This window comes from Orcinus orca, chromosome 3 (genome assembly GCF_937001465.1).
Source record: "Orcinus orca chromosome 3, mOrcOrc1.1, whole genome shotgun sequence".
Lineage (NCBI taxonomy): Eukaryota > Metazoa > Chordata > Mammalia > Artiodactyla > Delphinidae > Orcinus > Orcinus orca.
The window spans coordinates 35,134,525-35,153,211 of record NC_064561.1 but is presented as its reverse complement, the minus strand read 5'-3'; the positions used below and the strand labels follow the sequence as shown (position 1 = coordinate 35,153,211).

At 40.3% G+C, this 18,687-nt stretch overlaps 1 pseudogene; it reads right to left on the bottom strand.

Annotated features, from left to right (window-relative positions):
* Window positions 1-11,797: 11,797 nt before the first annotated feature.
* Window positions 11,798-14,723, bottom strand: LOC101270287 (afadin- and alpha-actinin-binding protein-like; annotated as a pseudogene).
* Window positions 14,724-18,687: the final 3,964 nt, after the last annotated feature.

Here is an 18,687-nt window from a genome sequence, read left to right as displayed (position 1 = left end):
AATTCCAATGTTTCCGTACTTTGTTATAGAACTCAAAAAATGTTACCTTTGAGGCCATTCTCGCCTTCTGAGATGGCCTACACTCTGTGGAATGTGTTTCTCTCTAAATAAATCCACTTCTTACCTTAAAAAAAAAAAAAAAGTTACCTTTAAAATGTGAACTTGACTTAGAGGCTTCAAAACATCTTAATATGAGATGCTAAACTTATTCAGGAGAGGACAAACACTTGGGTATGTTGAAGGGTGGGGAATAATCTCTTTTTCTCCTTATACTGTCTCACCCCAGACTTTTATGTGCTTGGTACATAATAAGTCACTGGATAGTTGAAAGAGTGATGAGGGTTCTTGCATTCAGAACCAATGTTCTCTGTAGTTAGAATTCACACTGAAACTAAAGGACGAGGATGGATGATGGAAAAAAAATATGTGCTGTATGAGCTAAGACCGTATGAGATGGCACCACTTTCTATCTGGTTTGATAACATGTCTCTCAGCAGCCTGAGGGATAGTCATCTTTCATAATGTCAACCTCTAAACATTCTTAAGTTTTTAATGACTCATTTCAGATCCATCATTCATGATCCACTTAACTCTGCCAAGCCAATTTAATCATCTTCAGCTACAGAGAGGTTTAGCAGGCCCAGGTTATTTATTTAAAATCTTGAAGGGTTAAGAGATCTAGATGTGAACTTTGGTGAATAGATTGGGTTTCATCCCAATCTTAGATTTTTTTTAAAAAAAGTATTTTTAATGGTGAAAAAAATCTTACATGCAGAGGGTGCATAAAATGTATGTACAGTTTCAAGAATAGTGATAAACACTTATGTAATACCACCCAGGTTAAGAAATTGAACATTGCAGGTATCTTAAAAGCTCTCTGTATGCCTTTCCCCTATTGTACCTGTATTAATTAGGGCTCTCCAGGGACACAGAACCAATATGATGTATATATATGTAAAGAGAGATTTTTATAAGGAATTGGCTTCTGTGTTGGTGAAGGCTGGCAAATTCAAAATCTGCATGGTAGGCCTGCAGGTCGGAGACTCAGGAGAACCGGTGTTGCGGTTTGAGTCCGTAGGAGGTCTGTGGTAGAATCGGGAAGAGCTGATGTTGCACATGAAGTGTGAAGGCAGTCCCTCTCTTGCTCAGGGGAGGCTGGTTGTTTTGTTCTATTCAGGCCTTCAACTGGTTAAATAAGGCCCACCCACATTATGGAGGGCTTTACTCAGTGTCCACTGATTTAAATGTTAATCTCATCCAAACGGCCTCACAAAATACCTAGAGCAATCTTTGCCCAAATATCTGGGTACCCTCTGGCCTAGCCAAATTGACACACCAAATTACAAAATTATACACAGTGCCGGTTCTCCCTCCAGAGGTAACCATTATCTTCACTTAAAAATTTTTTTTTATATTGTGATAAAATACACAATAAAGTGTACAGTTCAGTAGTATTAAGTACATTCATCAAGAAATTTCCAGAACTTTTCATCTTGCACAACAAACTATACATATTAAACAACAACTCATCCCCTCCTCCCCCAGCCCCGGGCAGCCACCATTCTACTTTCTCTATGAATTGGACTATTCTAGGTACGTAATATAAATGTAACTGTACAGTATTTGTCTTTTTGTGACTGGCTTATTTTACTTAGTGTGATATTCTCAAGATTCATCCACGCTGAAACACGTGACAGAGTTTCTTTCATTTTTCAGGCTAAATAATATTCCATGTTTGTATGTACACATTTTGTTTATCTGTTCATCCACTCATGGATACTTGGGTTGCTTCCATTTCCTGGCTATTGTGAGCAATGCTGCAGTGAATATGGGTGTCAAATAGCGCTTGAACTCCCTGCTTTCAGTTCTTTGAGGTGCATACTCAGAAGTGGAATTGCTGAATCATACAGTAGTTCAATTTTTCAATTTTTTGAGGAGTCACCATATTGTTTTCCATAGTGGCTGCACCATTTTACATTCCCACCAACAGGGCAAGGGTTCCTGTTTCTCCACAGCCTTGCCAACACTTGATATTTTCTGTTTTTCTGATAGTAGTGATACTAATGGGTGTGCGGTAGTATTGTGACTCTTGTGTTAATCACTGTCTTGATTGTCTTTATAATTTATGTATGCATCTCCAACTATATATATATATATATTTTACACCTTTATTGGAGTAAAATTGCTTTACAATAGTGTGTTAGTTTCCGCTTTATAACAATGTGAATCAGTTATACATATAAATATGTTCCCATATCTCTTCCCTCTTGCGTCTCCCTCCCTCCCATCCTCCATATCCCACCACTCCAAGCGGTCACAAAGCACCGAGCTGATCTCCCTATGCTATGCGGCTGCTTCCCACTAGCTATCTGCCTTACGTTTGGTAGTGTATATATGTCCATGCCTCTCTCTCGCTTTGTCACAGCTTACCCTTTCCCCTCCCCATATCCTGAAGTCCATTCTCTAGTAGGTCTGTGTCTTTATTCCTGTCTTACCCCTAAATTCTTCATGACATTTTTTCCCCTTAAATTCCATATATATGTGTTAGCATATGGTATTTGTCTTTCTCTTTCAGACTTACTTCACTCTGTATGACAGACTCTAAGTCTATCCACCTCATTACAAATAGCTCAATTTCGTTTCTTTTAATGGCTGAGTAATATTCCATTGTATATATGTGCCACATCATCTTTATCCATTCATCCAATGATGGACACTTAGGTTGTTTACATCTCCGGGCTATTGTAAATAGAGCTGCAGTGAACATTTTGGTACATGACTCTTTTTGAATTATGGTTTTCTCAGGGTATATGCCCAGTAGTGGGATTGCTGGGTCATATGGTAGTTCTGTTTGTAGTTTTTTAAGGAACCTCCATGCTGTTCTCCACAGTGGCTGTATCAATTTACATTCCCACCAACAGTGCAAGCGGGTTCCCTTTTCTCCACACCCTCTCCAGCATTTATTGTTTCTAGATTTTTTGATGATGGCCATTCTGACTGGTGTGAGATGATATCTCATTGTAGTTTTGATTTTTATTTCTCTAATGATTAATGATGTTGAGCATTCTTTCATGTGTTTCTTGGCAGTCTGCATATCTTCTTTGGAGAAATGTCTATTTAGGTCTTCTGCCCATTTTTGGATTGGGTTGTTTGTTTTTTAGTTATTGAGCTGCATGAGCTGCTTATAAATTTTGGAGAGTAATCCTTTGTCAGTTGCTTCATTTGCAAATATTTTCTCCCATTCGGAGGGTTGTCTTTTGGTCTTATTTATGGTTTCCTTTGCTGTGCAAAAGCTTTGAAGTTTCATTAGGTCCCATTAGTTTATTTTTGTTTTTATTTCCATTTCTGTAGGAGGTGGGTCAAAAAGGATCTTGCTGTGATTTCTGTAATAGAGTGTTCTGCCTATGTTTTCCTCTAAGAGTTTGATAGTTTATGGCCTTACATTTAGGTCTTTAATCCATTTGACCTTATTTTTGTGTATGGTGTTAGGGAGTGATCTAATCTCATGCTTTTACATGTACCTGTCCAATTTTCCCAGCACCACTTATTGAAGAGGCTGTACATTCTCCACTGTACATTCCTGCCTCCTTTATCAAAGATCAGGTGACCATATGTGTGTGGGTTTATCTCTGGGCTTTCTATCCTGTTCTATTGATCTATCTTTCTGTTTTTGTGCCAGTACCATACTGTCTTGATTACTGTAGCTTTGTAGTATAGTCTGAAGTCAGGGAGCCTGATACCTCCAGCTCCGTTTTTTGTTCTCAAGATTGCTTTGGCTATTCGGGGTCTTTTGTGTTTCCATACAAATTGTGAATTTTTTTGTTCTAGTTCTGTGAAAAATGCCAGTGGTAGTTTGATAGGGATTGCATTGAATCTGTAGATTGCTTTGGGTAGTAGAGTCATTTTCACAATGTTGATTCTTCCAATCCAAGAACATGGTATATCTCTCCATCTATTTGTATCATCTTTAATTTCTTTCATCAGTGTCTTATAATTTTCTGCATACAGGTCTTTTGTCTCCTTAGGTAGGTTTATTGCTAGATATTTTATTCTTTTTGTTGCCATGGTAAATGGGAGTGTTTTCTTAATTTCTCTTTCAGATTTTTCATCATTAGTATAGAGGAATGCCAGAGATTTCTGTGCATTAATTTTGTATCCTGCTACTTTACCAAATTCATTGATTAGCTCTAGTAGTTTTCTGGTAGCATCTTTAGGATTCTCTTTGTATAGTATCATGTCATCTGCAAACAGTGACAGCTTTACTTCTTCTTTTCCGATTTGGATTCCTTTTCTTCTCTGATTGCTGTGGCTAAAACTTCCAAAACTATGTTGACTAAGAGTGGTGAGAGTGGGCAACCTTGTCTTGTTCCTGATCTTAGTGGAAATGCTTTCAGTTTTTCACCATTGAGGACGAAGTTGGCTGTGGGTTTGTCATATATGGCCTTTATTATGTTGAGGAAAGTTCCCTCTATGCCTACTTTCTGCAGGGTTTTTATCATAAATGGGTGTTGGATTTTGTTGAAAGCTTTCTCTATATCTATTGAGATGATCATATGGTTTTTCTCCTTCAATTTGTTAATATGGTGTATCACGTTGATTGATTTGCGTATATTGAAGAACCCTTGCATTCCTGGAATAAACCCTACTTGATCATGGTGTATGATCCGTTTAACGTCCTGTTGGATTCTGTTTGCTAGTAGTTTGTTGAGGATGTTTGCATCTATATTCGTCAGTGATATTGGCCTGTAGTTTTCTTCCTTTGTGACATCCTTGTCTGGTTTTGGTATCAGGGTGATGGTGGTCTCCTAGAATGAGTTTGGGTGAGTTCCTCCCTCTGCTATATTTTGGAAGAGTTTGAGAAGGATAGGTGTTAGCTCTTCTCTAAATGTTTGATAGAATTCGCCTGTGAAGCCATGTGGTCCTGGGCTTTTGTTTGTTGGAAGATTTTTAACCACAGTTTCAATTTCAGTGCTTGTGATTGGTCTGTTCATATTTTCTGTTTCTTCCTGATTCAGTCTTGGCAGGTTGTACATTTCTAAGAATTTGTCCATTTCTTCCAGGTTGTCCATTTTATTGGCATAGAGTTGCTTGTAGTAATCTCTCATGATCTTTTGTATTTTTGCAGTGTCAGTTGTTACTTCTCCTTTTTCATTTCTAATTCTATTGATTTGAGTGTTCTCCCTTTATTTCTTGATGAGTCTGGCTGATAATTTATCAATTTTGTTTATCTTCTCAAAGAACCAGCTGTTAGTTTTATTGATCTTTCTATCGTTTCCTTCATTTCTTTTTCATTTATTTCTGATTTGATTTTTAGGATTTCTTTCCTTCTGCTAACTTTGGGGATTTTTGTTCTTCTTTCTCTAATTGCTTTAGGTGCAAGGTTAGGTTGTTTATTCAAGATGTTTCCTGTTTCTTAAGGTAGGATTGTATTGCTATAAACTTCCCTCTTAGAACTTCTTTTGCTGCATCCCATAGATTTAGGGTCGTCGTGTCTCCATTGACATTTGTTTCTAGGTATTTTTTGATTTCCTCTTTGGTTTCTTCAGTGATCACTTCGTTATTAAGTAGTGTATTGTTTAGCCTCCATGTGTTTGTATTTTTTACAGATCTTTTCCTGTAACTGATATTTAGTTTCATAGCGTTGTGGTTGGAAAAGATACTTGATGCAATTTCAATTTTCTTAAATTTACCAAGGCTTGATTTGTGACCCAAGATATGATCTATCCTGGAGAATGTTCCATGAGCACTTGAGAAAAATGTGTATTGTGTTGTTTTTGGATGGAATGTCCTATAAATATCAATTAAGTCCATCTTCTTTAAGGTATCATTTAAAGCTTGTGTTTCCTTATTTATTTTCATTTTGGATGATCTGTCCATTGGTGAAAGTGGGGTGTTAAAGTCCCCTACTATGAATGTGTTACTGTCGATTTCCCCTTTTATGGCTGTTAGTATTTGCCTTATGTATTGAGGTGCTCCTATGTTGGGTGCATAAATATTTACAATTGTTATATCTTCTTCTTGGATCGATCCCTTGATCATTATGTAGTGTCCTTCTTTGTCTCTTGTAATAGTCTTTATTTTAAAGTCTATTTTTTCTGATATGAGAATTGCTACTTCAGCTTTCTTTTGGTTTCCATTTGCATGGGATATCTTTTTCCATCCCCTTACTTTCAGTCTGTATGTGTCTCTAGGTCTGAAGTGGGTCTCTTGTAGACAGCATATATATGGGTCTTGTTTTTGTATCCATTCAGCCAATCTGTGTCTTTTGGTGGGAGCATTTAGTCCATTTACATTTAAGGTAATTATTGATATGTATGTTCCTATTCCCATTTTCTTAATTGTTTTGGGTTTGTTATTGTAGGTCTTTTCCTTCTCTTGTGTTTCCTGTCTAGAGAAGTTCCTTTAGCAGTTGTTGTAAAGTTGGTTTGGTGTTGCTGAACTCTCTCAAGCTTTTGCTTGTCTGTAAAGGTTTTAATTTCTCCATCAAATCTGAATGAGATCCTTGCTGGGTAGAGTAATCTTGGTTGCAGGTTTTTCTCCTTCATCACTTTAAATATGTCCTGCCAGTCCCTTCTGGCTTGCAGAGTTTCTGCTGAAAGATCAGCTGTTAACCTTATGGGGATTCCCTTGTGTGTTATTTGTTTTTCCCTTGCTGCTTTTAATATGTTTTCTTTGTATTTAATTTTTGACAGTTTGATTAATATGTGTCTTGGCATATTTCTCCTTGGATTTATCCTGTATGGGACTCTCTGTGCTTCCTGTACTTGATTAACTATTCCTTTCCCATATTAGGGAAGTTTTCAACTATAATCTCTTCAAATATTTTCTCAGTCCCTTTCTTTTTCTCTTCTTCTTCTGGAACCTCTATAATTCGAATGTTGGTGTGTTTAATGTTGTCCCAGAGGTCTCTGAGGCTGTACTCAGTTCTTTTCAGTCTTTTTTCTTTATTGTGCTCTGCAGTAGTTATTTCCACTATTTTATCTTCCAGGTGACTTATCCGTTCTTCTGCCTCAGTTATTCTGCTATTGATCCCTTCTAGAGTATTTTTAATTTCATTTATTGTGTTGTTCATCATTGTTTGTTTCATCTTTAGTTCTTCTAGGTCCTTGTTAAATGTTTCTTGCATTTTGTCTATTCTATTTCCAAGGTTTTGGGCCTTCTTTACTATCATTATTCTGAATTCTTTTTCAGGTAGACTGCCTATTTCCTCTTCATTTGTTAGGTATGTGGGTTTTTATCTTGCTCCTTCATCTGCTGTGTGTTTTTCTGTCTTCTCATTTTGCTTATCTTACTGTGTTTGGGGTCTCCTTTTTGCAGGCTGCAGGTTCGTAGTTCCCGTTGTTTTTGGTGTCTGTCCCCAGTGGCTAAAGTTGCTTCAGTGGGTTGTGTAGGCCTCCTGGTGGAGGGGAATAGTGCCTGTGTTACGGTGGATGAGGCTGGATCTTGTCCTTCTGGTGGGCAGGTCCACGTCTGGTGGTGTGTTTTGGGGTGTCTGTGGACTTATTATGATTTTAGGCAGCCTCTCTGCTAATGGGTGGGGTTGTGTTCCTTTCTTGCTAGTTGTTTGGCAGTGGGTATCCAGCACTGTAGCTTGCTGGTCGTTTAGTGAAGCTGGTGCTGGTGTTGAGATGGAGATCTCTGGGAGATTTTCGCCGTTTGATATTACGTGGAGCTGGGAGGTCTCTTGTGGACCAGTGTCCTGAAGTTGGCTCTCCCACCTCAGAGGCACAGCACTGACTCCTGGCTGCAGCACCAAGAGCCGTTCATCCACACGGCTCAGAATAAAAGGGAGAAAAAGTAGAAAGAAAGAATTAGTAGAAGTAGGAAGAAAGAAAGAAAGAAGGAAAGAAAGGGAGGGAGGAAGGAAGGAAGGAAAAACAGAAAGAAGATAAAATAAAATAAAGTGAGATAAAATATAATAAAGTTATGAAAATAAAAAATTATTAAGAAAAAAAATTAAAGAGAAAAAACGGACGGATAGAAGCCTAGGACCAATGGTGGAAGTAAAGCTATACAGACAATATCTCACACAGAAGCATACACATACACACTCACAAGAAGAGGAAAAGGGGAAAAAATCATAAATCTTGCTCTCAAAGTGCACCTCCTCAATTTGGGATGATTCGTCGTCTAAAGGAGGGAAGGAAGGAAAGAAAGAAGATAAAGTAAAATAAGTTATTAAAAATAATTATTAAAAATAAAAAAATACAAAAAACAACAAAAAAAACGGATGGATAGAACCCTACGACAAATGGTGGAAGCAAAGCTATACAGACAAAATCTCACACAGAAGCCTACACATACACACTCACAAAAAGAGGAAAAGGGGAAAAAACTATAAATCTTGCTCTCAAAGACCACTTCCTTAATTTGGGATGATTCGTTGTCTATTCAGGTATTCCACAGATGCAGGTACATCACGTTGATTGTGGAGCTTTAATCCGCTGCTTCTGAGGCTGCTGGGAGAGATTTCCCTTTCTCTTCTTTGTTCCCACAGCTCCCAGTGGCTCAGTTTTGGATTTGGCCCCGCCTCTGTGTGTAGGTCGCCGGAGGGCGTCTGTTCTTCGCTCAGACAGGACGGGGTTAAAGGAGCCGCTGATTCGGAGGCTCTGGCCCACTCAGGCCGTGGGGAGGGAGGGCCACGGAGTGCGGGGCGAGCCTGCGGCGGCAGAGGCCGGCGTGACGTTGCAGCAGCGTGTGGCGCGCCGTGCGTTCTCCCGGGGGAGTTTTCCCTGGATCCTGGGACCCTGGCAGTGGCAGGCTGCACAGGCTCCCCGGAAGCGGGGTGTGGATAGTGACCTGTGCTCGCCCTCAGGCTTCTTGGTGGCGGCGGCAGCAGCAGCCTTAGCGTCTCATGCCTGTCTCTGGGGTCCGCGCTGTTAACGGCGGCTTGCGCCCGTCTCTGGAGCTCCTTTAAGCAGCGCTCTTAATCCCCTCTCCTCACGCACCAGGAAACAAAGAGGGAAGAAAAAGTCTCCTGCCTCTTCGGCAGGTCCAGACTTTTCCTGGCCAGCCGTGGCGCACTAACCCCCTGCAGGCTGTGTTCACGCCGCCAACCCCAGTCCTCTCCCTGCGCTCCGACCGAAGCCCGAGCCTCAACTCCGAGCCCCGCCTGACACGGCGGTTGAGCAGAAAAGCCTCTCGGCCTGGTGAGTGCCGGTCGGCCCTGATCCTCTGTGCGGGAATCTCCCCGCTTTGCCCTCCACATCCCTGTTGCTGTGCTCTCCTCCGTGGCTCTGAAGCGTCCCCCCTCCGCCACCCGCAGTCTCCGCCGGCGAGGGGGCTTCCTAGTGTGTGGTAACCTTTCCTCCTTCACGGCTCCCTCCCACTGGTGCAGGTCCCGTCCCTATCCTTTTGTCTCTGTTTATTCTTTTTTCTTTTTCCCTACCCAGGTACGTGGGGGGTTTCTTGTCTTTTGGGAGGTCTGAGGTCTTCTGCCTGCGTTCAGTAGGTGTTCTGTAGGAGTTGTTCCAGTTGTAGATGTATTTCTGGTGTATCTGTGGGGAGGAAGATGATCTCCGCGTCTTAGTCTTCCACCATCTTCCCGGAAGCCCCCAACTATATATTATTTAGTTCTGAAAAACGGATAATAAGCACACAGCCAGGGAAGAAAAGGATAATATTGCTACTGCAAGGTGACAGCTCCCAGGAGGTGATTTACTGAATGTCTCTGACTTCGGCTTTCCTGCAAGTTTACAGTGGGCAAGGGCGTGAATGAGTCTTGGGAAAACTGGACCAACTACTGTTGTGTAGGTCTGGAAGGCCAGTAAGAATGTGGTAACAGGGACTGGCTTGCTCTGTTTTCTGCTTCTCAGCTTGCTGTGGCCTACCATCTAGCTGTCAGAGGTAGGTAGCACTTATTCTTTGGGGTTAAGATGAAGATCCCCACCAATTCCAGGCTTCATAGCATGCAGGGCAGAGCAGAAACAGAACAAACTGGGCCAGACTCATCTGACATTCTCAGGTTTAAAACAAAGATGATAGGATTGCAAACACCATCTTGGAGATAGCTCTCAGCCTACTCTCTTTAGTCATGTTGCTCCAGTCTGGACTTGCTGCCCTGTATTTTCTGATCTCCTTTCTCTGTTGTCCTGGAATTTCCTTTGTCTCTCCTGTGTTGAGTCTCCTGTTTCCTGCATTTCATTTCTGTCACTTTATTGTGCTTTCTAGTTGTGGTCGCACATCCTTCAGTGGCTTCCTGAGAAAGGGTCTATAAGGGATAAAAATGTTGAAACTTGACCGCTTGGGAAACATTTCCCCCCAGGATTTTGGAGACATTGTTCCATTGTTTGTGCTTCCAATGTTGGTATTTGAAAGTCCAGAGCCAGTGATTTTTTTGTCCTTCGTATGTTTCTTTTCCCCCTCGCTAGAAGCTTATTGAATCTTCTTTTTATCTTTGCTGTTCTGAAATTTTACAGTGGTGCCCCTTGTTGTAGGTCTATTTTCATTCATTTTGCTTAGCCCTTAGCCCATTCAGTGTTTTTTTTTTTTTTTTTTTTTTGTGCTACTCAGGCCTCTCACTGTTGTGGCCTCTCCCATTGCGGAGCACAGGCTCCGGACGTGCAGGCTCAGTGGCCATGGCTCACTGGCCCAGCCGCTCCGCGGCATGTGGGATCCTCCCGGACTGGGGCACGAACCCGTGTCCCCTGCATCGGCAGGCGGACTCTCAACTACTGCGCCAACAGGGAAGCCCCCATTTAGTCTTTAAACTTAAAGCCTTCAGTATTTCATTACTATCTCCTCCTCTCCATCTTCTTTTTCATTGTACTTTATGGATATCACACCTCGTAATCTGATTGTAGTAGGCCAAAAAATGCCCCATGTCCAACTTGCCCATGTCCTAATCCCCAGAATCTGTGAATGGTACTTTATGTGGCAAAAGGAACTTTGCAAATGTGATTAAGAATAACGAGATGAGATTATCCTGAATTATCCTGGTGGGTTCAATGTAATCACAGGGTCCTGTTAAGAAGGAAGCAGGAAATTAAGTAGTAGATGTGATAATGGAAGCAAGAGTGATGCAAGGAGGAGGTCACAGGCCAAGGAATGTAGGCAGCCTCCAGAAGCCAGAAAAAGCAGTATGGAAACAGATTTGCCTCTAGCACCTCAGGAAGAAGCATGACCTTGCCAACACCTTGGTTTTGGCCTAGTGAAACTCATTTCAGACTACTGACCTCCAGAACTGAAAGATAATAAATTAGTGTTGTTTAAGCCTCCAAGTTTGTGGTAATACGTTACAGCAGCAATAGGAAACCAATAACTGATCCTCTGATTTTCATCTCTGTTTTTAAATTCTTTGTCTTTTTAGTATTCTCATTCTGGGAGACTGCGTTAACTTTAAAAAAATGTTCCCCACTTCTGCTAAATTATTCTTTTTGTTATCATCTTAGTTTCTAAGAACCTGCGTTCTCTCAATGTTTCCTTTTTAAAAAAGAACATCATTGTTATGTTTCATGGATGTATGGACTGTGTTATCTCTTTTTTTATTAATGATAGTTTTGTTTTAGTTTTTTTTGGCTGCAAGGTATGTTTCCTCCAAACTGCTTTTATTTGATTGATTGTGCTTAGTCTGTTTTCTTCTCTGTTAGAGGCTCTGCTAAGCTGTCTGGTAATCCTTGGCTGCCTGATCATGATTGAGAGCGAGACACTGAAAGGCTAATGGGAACTGCTGAGTATCTGTGTGTAGGAAGATTGTCCTGTGTATCGTAGGATGATTAACAGCACCCTTGGCCTCTCTTTACTAGACACCAGCCACACCCCTCCAGTCTTGACAATCAAAAATGTTTCCAGACATCGCCAGATATTCCCTGGGAGCAAAGTCATCCCAAAGGAGAACAACTATTCTAGGACAATGTGAGTGCTTCCCGTTAGTTGGGGGGGCTCCCAATGTCATTATTTTCAGGTTTTTCCTTCTGGGCAGGTCAGATTCCTCAGAAAAGGGTCTTCCAGTCCCCTGCTTGGAGGGCAGAGGTTTGACTGCCAGTGGTCTGGTGGCTGGTTGGAGAAGAAGCCTGAGATCTGTACTATTAAGCCGTTTCAGGGAGAGTGAATCAGAAAGTTTTATCACAAAAGAAGTGTTGCCAGAGGGAGCAGAGCACTAAGTACATCAGCACATCACTGCCTTTAAGCTCCCTTGAGATGCTGGAGATAGAAGGGCCAGAAGGGTGACCCGCAGGCAGTACTCATAGCCTCCAGGGACTCTCATACCATCCTTTTCCTACTGAGATTAATATGGTTTAGAGATTCCATAATTAGTAATGTAGAGGGCCACTGTTAGAGAGCCAAGTTTATCTTTTACATAATAGGCTTTTTCTTTTTTTTACATAAATTACACTTTATTTAAAACATATGAACGAGGGTATTTCAGATCACACTAAACATAATAAATATATAACTTGCTTTGTTAAAAATCTGCAGTATACCTTCAAGGAAAGGCTAAACTTCCAATGCCAACTATATATGAGACAAAATTAAATATTTACAATAATCAGTTTCCTAAAAGTGGTATTTTTAATACCTATAAGAGGAAACTCATTCTAGTGCTTTGTTTCCATCGAAACGTCTATACATTCCTTTATTCACAGAACCAGGTGCTTCTGTTACTAAAAATACATATCCAAAGCTTTTATATCCTTCTAAATAGATTTAACATTTTAGCTCTTTGGGGGAGGAACAGGGAAGTCCAGACAACACAGACCATCTTAAATTATTAGAGATGATTGGCTTGATAACATACCCTGTTTCAACTCAGATGGGAAATTTGATGAACATGTTAATGATAAAAAAGAAAAATCCCAGTTCACATGTCTAAGGTAAGTCATCCTTCTCTATGTGAGCATTTGCGTGGGTCGAGGAGCATCCATTACAGCAAACTTCCGGTGATCCAGACCTTGATACCACGCTCCACTTCTGATTTGTACATTCTCTTCCAACTTGACATGGCTTAGATTCTTCAGGGGTTATATTTAGTACATTGATTGAACTATGTTCAGATACACAGGCACGTGTCTGGCAAAAGTCGGAAGTAGAAGGAGAAGCAGGAAGAGATTTAATAAGTTTAGACTTGCAAACTGGAGACCCAGTAGGCACACCGTGAGGTTTCTTTTGCCGTGGCCTCGAGTGTACTGTAGGGTTGTCCCGATCCGAACTTCCTGAGAACGCACTGAAAAGTTTCACATTTTCTGAGCTCTGGTGGTCCTAGGTAGTCATATTTAAAAACTGTTGATTTACCCAACTGGCTCTTTCTTCTTCAAATGCCTTTCTCTCCAATCCTAGGCGAATAGCTGCTTCTGTAAAGCTTAGTCTTTCTTTCTCGAAATTCTTCTTTTGCTCTTTAAATAGGGACCGTTCTTCTTTGAGGCGTTCCTTTTCTTCCAACAAGTAACAGTCTTGTAGCAGTGAAGTGGTGTCATCATCACATGCAGTAGCGAGCTGCTGCTGCAAAAGTTGCTGCCGAGTTTTAATAATTTCTTTACACTGTTGAATTTCTAACTCAAGTTTTTTCAGTTTCTTGTTCGTGGTCTTGTCGTGAGATTACATCTTCATCATTAAAACCTTCTAGGTGTACCTTTGAAACTTGGTTATCAAGTTTTTCTACGTGACTTTTCAAAATTCTCTACTGTTTTCTGATGCTATTGGTAAGCTGCTCTCTCACAGTTGCACAGGAAAGGTGAAACGTACTCTCTCTATTCAGTTCCCCAGCATCTTCAGTATCAGGGATAACAGTTCCTGTACTATCATATGCTCTTTCTCTAGGTTTCTGCTTTTGGGGAGAAAGAAGAGAAATTATTTCCTTTTTCATTTGCTGAAAAACCTTCTTAAGCTCAGCATTTTCCATTAAGATTTGTTTCTGACAATATTCAAGAGAATTTTTTACATTTCATCTTCATTCCTGGCTTCAGTTTTACCCATCCTCCAGGAGCCTTTTTCCATCAGCTCTCCCCACTTAATTTAAAACTTCCATAGCTATTTTTTTATCCTTCTTGGTCATAACAAGTTGATGTAGATGTTCCTTTAGTTTATTATATTCACGCTCTTTTCTCTTCATATCATGATTATATTGAGTAGCTTGACTTACAATGATATTTTGTAATTTCTGCACCTCATCTTTCTCATTTTTCAGTAGCTGATGCAAATTCCTGTTCTTGCATTGTAACTGTCTGTCTCTCTCCTGAAGACCAATCATTTCTGTCCTGGAGGTTTCCAGTTGTTCCTTAAGTTTTGCATAGCAGTTCTGCAGATGGTCCATATCGCTTCCCAGTTTCAGATTCTGTGTTTCCACATTTTTCTGGGCTAGGAGTTTCTTCTGCTGAGTACAAGTAGCTCATTCATACAATTTAAAACAGGAAGTATATTTAATTCTCTCTTTGTCTCTTTACCTTTGGATTCTTCATATAATGAAGGAAAACCGAAAGTAGTCAATTCCTGATCAAGATATGAAATACTTTGTTCAATATTCTGTTATGTGCAGAAGGCACTAAAAAAAAGTGCACATTTTTTGATAAAGGTATTGAAGAACATAGCACTTGCTGTGAGTATAAATTTGATGGAGACATCTTTGTTTCTGAGGTATATTGAGAGAGATGTTTGCTTTCTGAACACAGACCTCGATCTGTAACAGTCATCCAATCTCCCATAGCAATCGCCAGAGCCAGGATACCTGAGGAACCAGTTCAGCGGTGAAACATTCAGCCCAGCTGCTTTCACTCTACTCTGTAGGCATCACGGCCCCTGGGTGCGGCGGAGACGCACCGCTCGGCCGTCCTAGACCTGCTCGCGCAGCTCCGAGGGTCCGCACAGGCAGCCTACATAATAGACTTCCTTAAGGTGTGCAATTCATCCAGTGGAGACCTTGACCCAAGATATTGAACTCCTTGCTAGATTATGTTAGTGCCCCCACACAGTTCAAAGTCCTGAAGTCAGCATTCAGCTTTCATACATTCACTTATTCCTCCTGTCTTCAGTGTAGTACCTCCATCCTCAACCTGCCCATCTCACCTCCTGTACTCCACTCCAGAAATCATCTGTGTTAAAAGACTCTCCAGAGGATAGATGTTCAGAAATCTGGAGGTGTTGGGGAGAGGATCTGGGAATCTAATTTCACTCATTTCTCTTTATGCTCTTCCTTCCCTTTCACCCAAGATTTGGAGGTATCTGGTCCTGAGTCTTTTAAGGATTTTCAGAGTAAATTACTTTGGTTCTCAGCTCTCACAACCACTGGCTACAACTCAGCTTTTGGGGGTTGGTTAAATCCTTTACCATAGTTCCCTTTGCTTTCCAGCTTCCAAAATTTTGTTACTGTTGTCTCCTTTCCTCTTCTTCCTGTCCTTTTTATTTTATGTCTTTTTTTTTTTAAGTATTTTTCACTGGGGTTTTGGGAGGAAACAAAATTTGATACATGTATTCCATCCACCGTCTTAAAATGGGACACCATACTTTTATTGATTTATAAAGTTAGATCATGGATCTCCTCCTGACCTGCTTTATGAGCTGAATGCTCCCAGTTTTCTTTAGTTTGATGCCTTCCATAGCAGTTTTTGTGATCTCCTGCCTCACTTGAATTGCTATTCTTTGCTATTGTGTCTTTGGGAAAGTTAATTAACTACAACTGGAACATGATATCTAGGATAAGGTCATCCATCGTTTAATACAAGTGAAGCACCAAACTAACCATTTTATTTTTGGCTATTAATGTTGCCTGCATTACCTGGAAAAAGTGATTCTGTTATTAGTTATGATTCCTATCATTTTGGAGTATCTTTTAGTTGAAAAGATCTAAATATTCCTTGAACTCCCGTGGACTTCAAGACTGCCAAGGCTAAGCTTTAAAATTGAGAACAATCAATTTTCCAATTCCTGCCAAGAGCAATTCTTGGGAGATGATTAAGGGTCAGCATGGCATATTAACACTGTTGATCTAAAACAAAGCTAATAATTTTCTTCCTTTACCCAATGTCCCAGTCAGTGTTCTTAAGTTAATAATGCCAGCTTCCTAAAAGGACACTAGAGTCTTTATATTTTCCGTTTGTGAGATATAATTTAATTTGATTTTAGCAAGCAGCATTTGAATTTCCATTGCACAGGGTGGCACTAACTAAATGATAATACAAGTCATATTAAATCTCTTATATTTGGGCATTAGGAAGATGATCTGGGTACCACAATAGGATATTATACTTTAGACAGCATATTGGTTTTCTGGGTACCTTTTACAAATAACCACCAACATAGTGGCTTAAACAACTCAAATGTATTACCTCACAGTCCTGTAGGTCAGAAGTCTGACACAGGTCTCAATGGGCTAAAATCAAAGTGTCTCCAGGCTGCATTCCTTTGCAGAGGCTTTAGAGAAGAATAATTTCCTGCTCATTAGGGTTGTTGATAGAATTCAGTTTCTTGCATTTGAGGGAATGAAGTCCCCATTTTGTTGCTAGTTATAAACTGAAGGCTGTTCCCAACTTCTAGAGGCCACCACATTCCTTGGCTTGTGGCCCCCTCCTTCCATTTTCAAAGCCAGCAGCAGTGGGTCGAGTTCTCACGTTGAATCTCTCCCAACGCTTCCATCTCATCGCTCTCTGACCACAGTCGGGAAAGAGTCTCCAATTTTAAGGACGCACCTGAGTAGATTGGGTATCTCTCAATGATCCAGAATAATCTCCCCATCTTAAGGTCAATAGTCTTAATCATATCTACAAAGTCTATTTTGCCATGTAAGGTTCTGGGTGTCAAGGTATGGACATCTGTGGGCAACCACATGTACCATGTACATTAGATAACAGTTCTGTAACTAAAAATGGAATTATTTAGAATTGGCAGCTTGAAAACTCAAGGTAAAAAGGGTCTAAAAAAGTGTTCTATCATTTGCTTAAATTGTTAAATGGTGGGTTGCAGAAACACAACCAGCTTTTGACAGCATTTCTTCTCCTCCCCAAATTTGGTTATTTTATTTTTGCTTTAATCTTTATTTAATCTTTGGTTAGGATTCTTCAGAATAACAAAGACTGTACTTTTGTCCATTTGTAAATAATGACTGCATCTACCCACCCCCCACCCCCGGCAAAGTGACAGCCATTGCAATGGGGCAGATAAAAATGGGAGATTTTCTTCTTGCTATTCTTATAGCAAAACGCTGCCATTTAAATGGAAACCAAATTAAAACAGAGATACTAGATAGTTTAAGAGGCAAATGTTGCCTTTCTTTGCTATCTCTTACCCATAAACTTCAGCGTGTGATCTGTAGACAGACTGGCAATATTGTCTACTGTCTTTTATCATCCTCCCAAAAGCAGTTGATTATCTTGGAAGGGCTTCAAAAGCAATTAAGAAAATCCCTTATGTCAAGTTACGTTTCAGACAGGATAAATTAGATGTATGGGGAAATGTCCTGATAAAGTACTCGAGAAATAATGAATCTGTGTACAATTTGTAATTGCTCCTACAAAAAAGTTAGAGGCTGTTAACCTGAGACTGGACGCTCAGAGATGGTTTTTTAAATTTCTCATTACAAATGCAAATGCCTTATGAAATTGAGCCCAGAGCATTTTTAAATGTCCAAAATGTAATTCAAAACATTGTTTATTACATTTCTGTCCTGGCTCTTTACCGCATCACAAGCTTCTTTGTAAACGCTGATTTTTAAGCCAGGGGGTCTGAAAAAATGAAATGAATGGCAATGAAAAAATGGCCGATTTCACTCACTAATGTGGAACAGGTCCTAAAGGGCAGCTCTGCTCCAGAATGAAGGGTGAGGGTTAGCACCAATGCCACAAAAGGATGGTGATGGATGGTGATTGAAGAGACGTTGATTTGTTAAGTGTCCATGAGATTATTGCGTTTGGTTTCCACTTTATGCATTAAAGATAGACAGATGATCTTCAATCTCCATAACCCCATCCCTGTGACTCCAGAACAATACAGGCTCCATGGATGGCCCATAATGAGTTAGTGGGGACAGAGATTGGTGGGTTAGGTGCTGGAGCCTGGGGATACTCTGTCAAAAATAGGTATCTAGTTAGAATACTTTTATTATCACAGTGTTAGGAAATTCAAATGCAATTTCCTTCCCTGATGAACTGCTATTCCCTTCTGAGTAAAGTGATTTCAACTCTTCCAAACTACTTGGATTTTATCTCCCATTTCCTAACTTTTGAGGTATGGGTGTACCCGTTGCTAATTTTCCTCCCGTGATAAACATTAGCAAGTGGGAAGTTATTAGAGGGTTATTATACAATATTCATAGACCGCTTTTATTTGTGAAAGTGTTGGAAGGTCTCTTAAATATGAACTGTTTCCAAATAACCTTGGGCTCATTTTTCATCTTGATCCAAATCCCATGGAAGCAAACCAATCATGAAGCTCTCTGAAAAGTCACTGGAAGCCCCAGGCTCAGAACCCAGCTGTGGAGCATGAACTATTAGGTTCTGTGCTGCTGGAAGCTTTGAGTAACTGAACCACAGGGACTGATGCTCATTTAGGAATCAAAGTTGGTGCTTTGTTTCCAGAAGCCTTTGCCTGAGCTGAGGAAAGTAGACTAAACCTCTCATAGGAGTTCAGATTGTATAGACTTTACTTTTTACACAGTTGCTTTTGAGATGGTTCAACAAAGTGATGTCTTTTCTGTTTAAAGAATAGGGAACAATAACAACAGCAAAGCCAGTGAAAAACAAACTGCAGGGTATTCCCATCCAC